The sequence below is a fragment of the Lepeophtheirus salmonis genome, chromosome 14, assembly GCF_016086655.4.
Source record: "Lepeophtheirus salmonis chromosome 14, UVic_Lsal_1.4, whole genome shotgun sequence".
Taxonomy (NCBI): Eukaryota; Metazoa; Arthropoda; class Copepoda; order Siphonostomatoida; family Caligidae; genus Lepeophtheirus; species Lepeophtheirus salmonis.
The window spans coordinates 18,720,725-18,732,497 of NC_052144.2; positions in this window are offsets into that span (position 1 = coordinate 18,720,725).

Genomic DNA, 11,773 nt, shown 5'->3' on the forward strand with positions numbered 1-11,773 from the left:
CAAGGAAATGTTCGCTTTTTTAAATTTCCCATCCCCAAAAATCTAAAAGAAGTCGCAAGAAGACAAAAATGGATATCAAATCTTAAATATCTTCCTAATTGGAAACCTGCTGACCATTATGGATGTGGAAATCATTTTGAATCACAATTCTCTTCCCATAATTGTTCAAGCAAAAAGTATATGAATAATGAAGTAAATAAAAGTAGAAACAGTGCAGAACTTGACTCATTCACGAGAGAACACGAATTGATTCTCCAAATGCTTGAAGTAATAATAGCTTTTGCGGACAAAAAAGTAAATTTTGACCAAGATATTTTTTTTTCACTAATAATGACGTTAGCCTTCGATGCACTACTTGGTTTAGTGATTTAGCTGGGCTTCTCTCCTTCCAAACATCATTCTTATTGTCTTGGTTACCATTTTGATTTTCGTTTTCTTTTTTTTTTTAACAAACTTTGATTAGCATCACTATAGAAGAGCTGTTTTGGGGTATTTTTTACGCGTCCAATTCACTTAATGAGTATTTGAACTCAAGTTAGACGTCGCAGTAGAGTGAAACACAAGTTGAAGGGACTTGAGTTGCGAGTACGATTGCCCAGCTTGGATTTCTAAAACTTCTTTGGAGTATGTAATTATAATTTTTAATAATAAGATATCATATGGTAATTTTTCTTCTTCTGTTTTTTCTTCTCCTAATATTTTCCCAATGACGTGAAAGAGAGTTTATGGTAATCTTAGCAGCATAAGTTGCATAGTAAAATAACAAATTTCACCGAGAATACCAAACCACCATCATAATGAAAGAAAAAGTTATTATGTACACTTTATACATACATAACATATTATATACAATGCACATATTGTCACTCACAGGATGTTTTAGTAAAAAGGTAGCTTTAAAGCATCATAATAATTAAAATTCCTAAGGATACGTGAGTGACCACATTAATAGTTAATTAATAAGCAAAAGGATCGCTAAGAAGAACAAATGATTTCTACGATAATTTATAGTTGGCTAATTTAGTTATTTATTGGATATCCTCAAAGTTATCAAACAAGGGATGATAACAGGATCCTCTTCAAATTTACTTGGCTACGAGAACACTTTTTGCCACCTATAGGCGTTGAAGGTGCCATGAATTACTTTCTAACCATAGAGATAAAATACATAGAGTGCTTACGCTGAGCAAAAAGCAGGGAATTTTTTGAAGCCGAAAGTTAGTTGACTAAAACAATAAAAACTAGAATGGGCACTCGGTAGAGCACACAACCTCTCCCTAAAGTCAAATTGAGTGATGTATCTTAATATATTCCAAAGTTAAGGGTCGATTGTGCATTTTTACGTTTTGTGTTACCTTGACCTCTCAAAATTTGATGGCCTCTTACTGTGACCATATTTAATCTTTGCACAAGTTTGATCATAATCAATCATTAAATTTTGCCGTAATCCTGGTCACCAACAAACAGACCGAGGCAAAACATAACCTCTGTTCAACTTTGTTGGCTTCATTTTTCCTAAATTGGCTTTTTTGAAGCATCTTTATTAAACCTACATCAGGACACACACCCATTTGAGCTCTATATGGGCCAATGCTAGGGGTCGATTATTCATGTATAATTAACATTTTGTGTTAAATTGCCTTTGACCTTGACTTCTCCAAATTTAATGAGCATATATGATCTTCGTACTACCAAGTTTGATCAAAATAGATCTGTAAATCCTGCCGTAATCCTGGTGACTAACGAAGAAGCAGAGGAAAAACCATAACCCCTGTTCAAATTCGTTGAAGAGGTAAATAAAGTCATTTATAGATCAATTACACCAGATCTTGTATGCGATCATCCTATACTTCTATAAAAACTGGAGGATTCCATTAGGAAACTATAATCAAATGTAGAATACAGTGAGAATCGAATATAAAATATATAGTCTATGTTGTTAACATACTTATTTATTACTACTACAATTTGAATGTTTTGGTCAACTACAACGGCATCAACTTCTTCTTCAAATCGTCTCTCTACGTTTTTTTATCTCTGTGTGTATAACTCACAATCAATTTATTAGAATTAAAAAAAAATACATTGTATTTTCCTTCCAGCTGCTTTCATGAGTTGACTATTGCATGACTTAAAGCAGCTCTACCTATAATGAGTTCAACTAAGGTAATATATAGGGCTTGGATTTTTATATTAGTTTAACTAAATCAAGAACCATTGTATAGAATTCGTGCCATTTCATTCTCCTTCATCGATAAGGTTATCAATTCAATATATTTAATAATTAATAACAATTATTCGTTGGTAAATACAGAAGGCTAGCTACCCTATGTGTGTTTTTTTAAACTTCCCTATCACTTTTGAAAGTCGAGGTTGAGAGTGAATAAAAAAAAGCTTCGACGAACCTAACTTTGTAATCTCTATGAAATCATGTTTTTAATTGGCAATGTACAAATTGAATTCTGCAAACGGTGTTACTTCATTAACACAAAAATATATATCGTTGTCGATGATTATGATTCTTTCCGTGCTCTGCCCGTTGATTGGTTAAATTATAGTTATCTGTTGTTAAACTGTGAGCACTACTCAAAAAATATTGAATAATAATTCTTTAGTTGTGTGTCATAATTGGCTAACTACTAAACTATTTGAGCTTTTCTGCGGTTTCTTTTTATATAAAAGGTTGCAATATACAATAAAGGTAACGATGTGTGCGAATTGAAATAAAAATTGGATACGTTACGAGGAAAAATTATAAAGTAATCTTTGCTATCTTACGAGATCATCATGAAAAACGGAGAATAACACTGAGAATTTATCTTCTGTTCTATAAAAGGAAAATTCCAGGTACTTCTGCTAGTTCAATTACAAATAAAACTGGGCCATAAAACAAAAAACTCGCTAGTAGATATTTTTTTCAGTTATCAATACTCACAAAGCATTAAAAAAAGTGTTTAACAATAAGTATTTTTGATTGGCTCACTAATAAATTGTTGCTGAACTGCTTGTAAAAGGAGTCCAGCAAGAATTGAATATTCCTCTGGACCAGGGGTTCTCAAATTATTTCGCACTGGGAGGTAACTTTCCCCATTTTTCATTTACCGAGATCCATTTTAATACTGTTTTAAATCAAGGAGAAATACATTTCATTTAAGGATTTACCCAGTTTTTGAACAAGGAGGCTTGCCACTTTGAGAGGGGGTGAGAGTTATTCAAGGGTAGTGCCAAACAAGAAAATATAATTGACCATTGTAAATGTAAGTATGGAATCTAGGCACATCGAATTATCACGTATGCAAAAACTGACGTTAACTCTTTTCTCCTCTTTTTTGAAACAATCACTCTTTTTATATTCCCATCATTTAGGAATACAAATTCTGCTTGATTAATGATTATTCATTAGTCTTTAGAACTCCATGATGTAACCAACATAAAAAGAAATTAATTTGTAAATTGTGGTGGAACCTGTAAGACGAAGGCTCAGGAGTACAGGAATCAATTCAAAAGTAGGATGTAGTTTCAAATAAATGACTTCATTATTGATGAATAAATTATTAAGCTATTCATTTATTATCCAGGGGAAGTTGGCTCACTCTCCTACAGCTTGAAAACCCTCCCTCTAAACTATAGCTTACAGTAATTATAATATAGGTTTATGCCAGACATTTGAATATACATTATTCTGAAGTAAAAATAAATTGGGAATATTTCTTGACTTTTGTTCAAGATTGATTTTGTGTTGATGCACTGCAATAATCCAATTAAAATGAAAAGTTCAAGCAATTTAAGTGGGGTAAAATGATTTATTCCTTTTTGAAAAACTATATTTTATTATCAGCAATCTGTTAATCTATCTATCCATGTGATGCTTTAAATCTTTACTTATGTTAAAAAATCTAATACAATTTTATGCAATAAAATTATAACGATCGCCAAGCTTGATCCACTAACCCTAGAATTGTTGAGGCTTTACAAGAAATATGTACAATTAGAGATAATTATAATTATTAAAATATATTTTCATTAATTATTTATATAATTTTCATTCAATACTGGAATTGTATTGCTTCTTAGTATGAGACTTTAAATCAATCCCATTCCTGTTGTGGCTCTTCAAAAAACGTCATTTACTATAAATATCAGGTTGGATACTATTTCCATAATATGAGTATGTAATTATCAATAAATTGGTTTCATAAGAGGCGTGTATTTCATTTGGAAGAAAATCAAAAACCACGTGGTCACTTTGGGGGAGAACTAAGACCTAAAACCAACCCTATCTTCGTTAGGGAAAGGGGGGGGGGATACACTTAAAATCATGTAGACTTGAATAATATGCTAAGACGTCTTGGGCAATAGGAGAAAAAATAGAAAAAAATGACTAACTTCAAGGGCGTCCGCAGGAGGTGGACTGGACAGGCTGCAGCCTCCAAATTGAGCAATTTTTGCATTTTACTGAGAAAATTTAATATTTGACTTTTTTTTAAATTCAAATTTAATTTAATTTTCGAAATTTTTTTCAAAAACATTTAATTTTTGAAATTTTTTTCAAAAAAATGTTATATTTGAATTTTTTTTTTCAAACTTAATATATATATTTTTTTTTTTTTTTGGGGGGGAATATAAAAAAATAGTGGTTCAGCGCCCACGGACCTATTTTTTTTTTAAGGAGAACGTCATTTGAGAAAAATATGTTGCAATAAATAATTCTTAGATTATATTGTCTTATTTTTTTTTTTTATGGGGGGGAGGGGTTATATAAGAAAAATAGTGGTTCAGGAGGGAGGGGCTCAAATATTTAGTGAAAAAAAGTTAAGTGGAGTTCGAGTAAGGCAATGCCACTCATATTTTACTTCGAGTTTCTACAATTGGATTCGAGTTTGCTATCAAGAAATGACATGAATAATAGAAGTTAGGTTACATATTAATGGGATATATATGAAGGAGTTCGACTTGTTTAGATGATATTAATTATTTATCATATTACCTTGTATTCTTTTTCTTGTCTCTGAATAACCCTCATTATACCTCAGACAATCGGAATCCCCTAAGGAACAACCTTTATCAAAAATATGTCATTGTTCAAAGGTGAGAATAAGTAGAATTTTGAGGACATGAAGCCCATGGCGTCATATAACATTTCTCGTCAGTTCATACTTTGATTTATAGTTCTCCTATCTAATTTATTTATAAATTTATGACGATTAATCGGAATAGGAGAATTGGATGTTTTTTCTGGAATTGGCATCGGGAAAATAATGTTTAATTTGCGTTTCCAATTCTTATGTATTATTATTTTTACTTTTCTAAGTTATTAAAAAATGTATTAAATACTAGCACGAACACGCTATATCAAAGATAGCCAATGAAAAATTAAAAAGGTTTTATTTTATATTTAGCTTATTTATCTTAAAATTCTAAACTAAAACAATTTACTATAAACTATGTATAATTATATAATAGGTAAATTTCTATTGTAAAACCTCCTTTTATACACATATTTTGGTTTTTTCTGTTCATTTTATGTAAAAATATTCAAGCTTGCACCCCCTTTTTCACAATCTTGAAAATGTAACATATAATTGACCATGTGAAAATACTGATTTTGGTAATTATAAAACAATTTTTTCAAATATTTGACCCTATTATTTATTTATTGTCATTGACATTGCTGACTTGGCATGTTCCTTCTTCAACCTTATTGAAGATACATACTAAGATTAAATCGTTCGTCCTCATCCTAATTCTCTTTTTTAATTCATATTTAATATACGTTCTCCCTTTTTCTGTTGGTGCAATAATTCGATTTTTGGATTTTCAATTTTTTTAGTGCATTTCCGAATCGACAACTCATACCTTAAAAAAACTTTTAGACACGGGGAATCCATCTTGTTTTGTGAAAAAAACAAACAAAACATATCAGCGAAAAATCAAACTTGCCCTCCAGAGCCCTAAATCTTTGGTCTGATCAGAATTAAACATATCCTCACTCACGTAGCTCAAAATTCTGAACAGCTTTTATTTTATTTCTAAAGTCTGTATTTATCTCAATTTTTGATGTAAATGCGTTTTTATCATTGTTTTTCTAAGCAGGACGTACCTCACACACACATAAATTATTTTAGTACCATGGTTTATATCTGTTAAGATACAAAACATGACCATGTGAATTTGTAACTTGAGTCTTATAATTTTATAAAAATTGTAATAAAATAATTTATGATAATAAATACTCGAAAACTGAGAAGAAACAAATTGAACAGAATCTAAAAGTGTTGAAATATGTTTTAAACACATGTAGTTGGTGCAGATATTGTTATTTTGGGAAATAAGTTTTGTAAAGGGATCTAGAGAAGCTGCCCTTTGCAAAATTTGACAAAAATTCGGAACTTGTCAAAACTTGGGATTCTTTGTTTTTCTTTTTTGAGCCCATTATAACATGTAAATCTTCCAATACTGACTTCCTTTCTCTGTGATATATATACTTTATGTTATTCCACAGGTATGTAGAAACTTTTGTACAATGTATACTCTTAATCCCAGTTCGTTTGAAAAATAATCTTTGTTTGATTTAGTTAAAATAGCGGGAGTAATTGACATTGCTCCGAATTAAGCAGTTAATTAAGCACACACTCAAAGGTACTCCTGAGACCAATAGACATATCATAAACTTATCCGCATTAATATAGTCCAGGGTTTCCCAAACTTTTTCAAGCTGCCGTCCCATTGGCTTCCATATAAACTTTTCGTGCCCCCTCCATAAACACATATAGGCTTTTCTTCCAAAATTAAAAACACAATTTGATGAATTAAACACAAAATATGTTTTTGAAAAAATAAATTAACTTTAAGTTTTCACAATTCCTGCTAATGGGATGGGTGTACTTGGGGTAGGGACATAAGTTTATCCACATTGGGTTGAAACTCACTATGAAGAAGACGTAGATCCTCACGTTCGGTAATTCTAAGTTTGTTCCTTTGCTTGGAAAGAAGCATTGTAACTATGTACACTGAAGGCCCGTTCTACCAGATATGATGTTTTAAAAGCAATCAAATATATCTTGACCTTGTTCCATAATACTGAATGGAGGTGGTCAGAGATTTTTTTTTGTAACAAAAAATCTTAAACTTTGGACATAGCTGATTGTCGTTTTTGATTGAAACTAATTCTTGGTCTACCTCTCTTGTTTCCTCACTGCTGACTTCTAGGAATGAATGATAACCCAGTTTGGTACTTTGAACCACAATAGATCCTGATACCTTTCAGTCATGTCTCTTGAAAGTTCTTCCAGATGATCACAATAGCCTTGAATGTCATCATCTGATATTTTTTTTCTTTCTCCAATTCTCAAAGGAAGGAAAATTGGTAAAGTTCACGACGTGCTAAATGTTGTTTGAATAACTTACACTTAGACAGGAAATTAGATTTAAAATATTTCACTTTTAGATAATTGGCATAATTTCCTAACAATTGCAAATTAATTTCATTGAATTATAGGAATATATTTGAAAAATAGTCAATCCTTGATGTTTTTTATATCATGACATAGCCCAATATTAGATTCTTTGAAACATTCAACAACTGTATCAAACAATGCATAGAAATGTTTTGGGTGGATTTCCTTTGATAGCCATTAACTTCTTGGTGTAAAAATACACGATCAAACTCTTCATCGTTATCAATGCAAAGCTGTCAAAACAGTCTGGAATTGAGGGAATGTGCCTTGATCATATTTACTGATGTGATAACAATATTAATTAATATGTCAAGTCGACCGATAAGGTGTTTTGTTACAGATGCTGCCTGTGAATTACACAGTGCACAGTAAGTACCCCAGTTACGACTTTCTTCAAAAAAATGATTAAGCCACGATGACGAACCATCTGTTGCACAATCAAGAATATTAGCAAGTGGAATATTTTTCTCTTTGAAAAATTATCATATACCGACTCTCCTTAAGTGTTTGTTATAAGTTGTTTTGCAAATAACAGTTCTTGAACCGACATTTCATCTTTAACAAAGCAAACATAAACAAGAAGCAAGGATTCATTTCCTGATAAAGTGAACTCATCTAATATCAAAATAAATTTGGTTGTGTCAAGAATGTTGCACAATTTATGTTTTTTTGTTTTCAGGCATTTCATCTATTCTTCTTTGAACTGATTTATTACTGAGATATATAGATTTCACAATTTGGTCCGGTGACTTATTTACAACAGTGTGTAGAACCTCTCTTACTTTAGGCAGAATAAGCTCCTCCCCAATTGTGCAAGGCTTACTAGATCTAACAATGATGAAGACATATTGTATTATGCACGTAAACCGTCAATGTATTGCTCTGAAGTGCTCGAAAATATATTTTAATAGTTTTTTGTGCCTTGAACTTTTCTCGAAGCGAGTGGAAATGTACTATATTTTTGTCTGTTTTATCAGAGTGAGTTGTTCTCAAATGTTCCAACATTCTGGAGGGTTTTATGGTTTTGTTTGAAAACACATTCTCACATAGTAGACACTTGGGTTAATGTTGATTCAGTGGTGATGATGCAAATACATATTTCAAATAGGCCACACTATACTGCCAAAACTTATTTGTTGCTTGTTGAGGGGTTGTCATTCTTTATTCAGGAAAGTATATAAGATATGACTATAATTATTGTCATCTAGGGTTGCAAATGGGTGAAAAAAATTTAGAAAGTACTGACAGAAACTTTGTTTGTGGAATTTTCAAAGGAGTAAGTTATGTGAGTTTGAAATGTTGCTGCAGTAAGAAGATGGATAATTCTCAAATAAATATAAAGAGATAAGTCATGGGGCAGTTTGGTATTGAGCAAAACAATATCTAATAAGGAAGGAAAAAAAAATTACTCTTTACTGGGTTTGGTTAATACTACTATAACTGTCCTTTCTTTCCCAACTATTTTCTACTACAACCATGTGTTTAACAGCTGAAATTTAGATAAAGATATTTACCCAACTAGTCGCATCTATGATCCAAATAGTTAAAGAAATAAAAGCTAATTGATGAAAAAAATAACAATCTTGCTACAGTTTTATAATAACTGACATCCTTGAAGTCTTTTAGAATGTGGAATCTAGGTTGTAGTTTTTGGATCTTACTTTACCGTAGTTCCACGTTTTTAACAACATTATGAGTATTTATACTTAGTAGTATGTTTGCCTTTGAGAGTAAGAGTATACTGAGTCTAGAACCTACTGCGCCAATAGTGAAGTACATTTGTACAATCCGATATATCCGGTATTTTCATCGTATTTACCGGCTAATATTCAACGTATTCAAAGCTACTACCTAATAGTCACATTTTTTTAAATTTTGTAGATCAATTTGTAATATGTAATCACCGTTTTTTACTCTACCCCCCCCCCATTGCCCTCTTTTCACATTAACGCCCCCTAGATCAAAGCACTTTGCCCACTTTAGGAAACTCTGATATAGATGATGAATGATAATTGATAAAGGAATATTTTTAAATTCATGAGGGAGTGACCACTATTGAAAATAAATTTGTATTGTCAAATTTGGTTTTCAATCTACTACTACCTACTTACTAATTCATTTGCCATACCCCTTGAGATTTAAGCTTAAATATAATTCCCATTCTTCTTGGACTTGCAGAATTTCAGTACTACAGTAATCTTAGTAACTATTATTATCTTCTTTGTTCAAATAGTAGTTACAACTTGAAGTGCATTTACTAGTTAAAATGTTAATATGTATTCGTATTCGATAAATATATCTATTTTTAAAACAATTTGCCTCTTTAAGGATGAATAGACTATATAAACTGTTGAATTAGGCTTATGACTATGATTACTATAAGTTTAACTAATTTTTTAGTTAATCTTGGAAAATAAATTACGAAAAAAATGTTTAAATTTCTTAAATTTTTAAAAAATAAGATTTTTTGTCTGACGAGTTTTTTAGCGAGCAAAAGTGCTAGGGTGAGTAACGAGTATTTAGGTGACTAACGAGTGTTCAAGTGAGTAACGAATAAAGCTCGTAATTTCTCTAATGGTTTTTTTTTAGAAACTCGAAAATACTCATGAAATATTATTTACATTAAAAAAAGGAAGGCATTTTATTTTATCAATTGTAATTCTCAGAAATTTATAGGAATAGGTTATTTTTTAACTATTAATTAAAATATTAACGAATCGGAATTGGCATCAGGAATTTTTAATAGAATCACATCAGAAACGGTATCGGATAATTTTTGTGGAATCGTTCCATCACATCTTAGATTTATGTTAAAAAAGAACCACGTGGGTTATGAATAACCCATACAGTAGATTATACTGCGGGTGTTGAATGTTCTCCAAAATTCTTTTGAAATGACTTGAGAACAGATACTTTTATTTTGGGCTAATACATATTTGCAGTGGTAGCCTAAGGGAGCGACAGCCAAGGGAGTCAATATTATGTGTCCCCAATCATTTTTTTTTTTTTTTTAAAGATATAAAATGCTCTTTAGAAATCTATTTAAGGGGAAAACTCAATTTCAGTTGCAATCAGAAATTAAATTTTTTAGAATATGCTGTATAACAATTCAGGATTTGTTGAGGCAATTTCTTTTCATTCATTAAAACGAATTTATACCGGGATCAAGAAAATGAAATAAATTCACTTGAAGAAGGTTGTGCCCTATGCGGTCTTGCGGTTCCGGTTCTTGAACCGCTAGAACCAGAACTGACAAAGTCGAACCAAGACCGCAATATATTGCTTTTCGGTCTCGGTTCTTGTACTTTTGTTCCTATATAGATTATATAGAGAAAATAAAATATACATTATAAAAAATAAATTAGCTTTAATCAATAAGTCAATTTTCTGACTTTTTTTTGTGCAGTTGCAGCGTTTTCCAATGATTTTTTTACGTCACCAGGAAAAGTGGTTTTAGGCACAAGACAGTGTAAATACAAGAAGGAAGGGGTGGAGTATAATATTTCTTAAGCCAGGATTTCCCAAATTTCACTATGCCCTGCTCCCCCTTCACTTATACATTTTAAACTGAGGCCCCCTTTATACGAGTTTTCGAGGCCCCTGCTGGAACTTGGAGCACTACGTACCCTGTGTATAAGGTAGCTAGGGTCCTGTTTGTATCTAATATCATTTCCTAGGCCCGAATTTTCTAGTGACACCTCTTGTTTTAAGTGCCTGTTACCAAACTGATCATGTATTAAAAATAACCAAAACCGAAGACCGGAACCGAAACCGTTGAAATGAAAGAACCGGGGCCAATAGAACTGCTGAACCTGATCCCGGCACAACCATGGAAATGAACTTCTATGAAATTTACGGACTGGATAAAAATATTTAAAGGATTCTACTTGAATGGTTCGAAGAGTTCTGATAAAAAAAACAAAGGCATTCTACATACCTTATGTCCTTATTAAAAAGAATCTATTATTACACTTTTTCTAATGTACTTTATATTTATATCAGATTAAATCTCAGGTTAAACTATTTTGCATGTATGCATTATATATCATTTTACTTGTGAGAAAAGACTAGAACCTGGGCATCATAGACTTTGGAATCTACTTGGAATTGGAATATAAGGACTTTATCCACCACCTATGACAAGTTTTAGTTCAAAACTACTTCATAAAATTCATCAATATTTTTTGGGGACGGAAGGTTAAGCCCCCTGGCCCCTCCTCCTGTGGATACCCCTACTAATATAACTTGTATGAATAACTTTAAAGCATAAAGTGAATATGTTATATTTACGAAGATATTATATATGTACTGCGTCA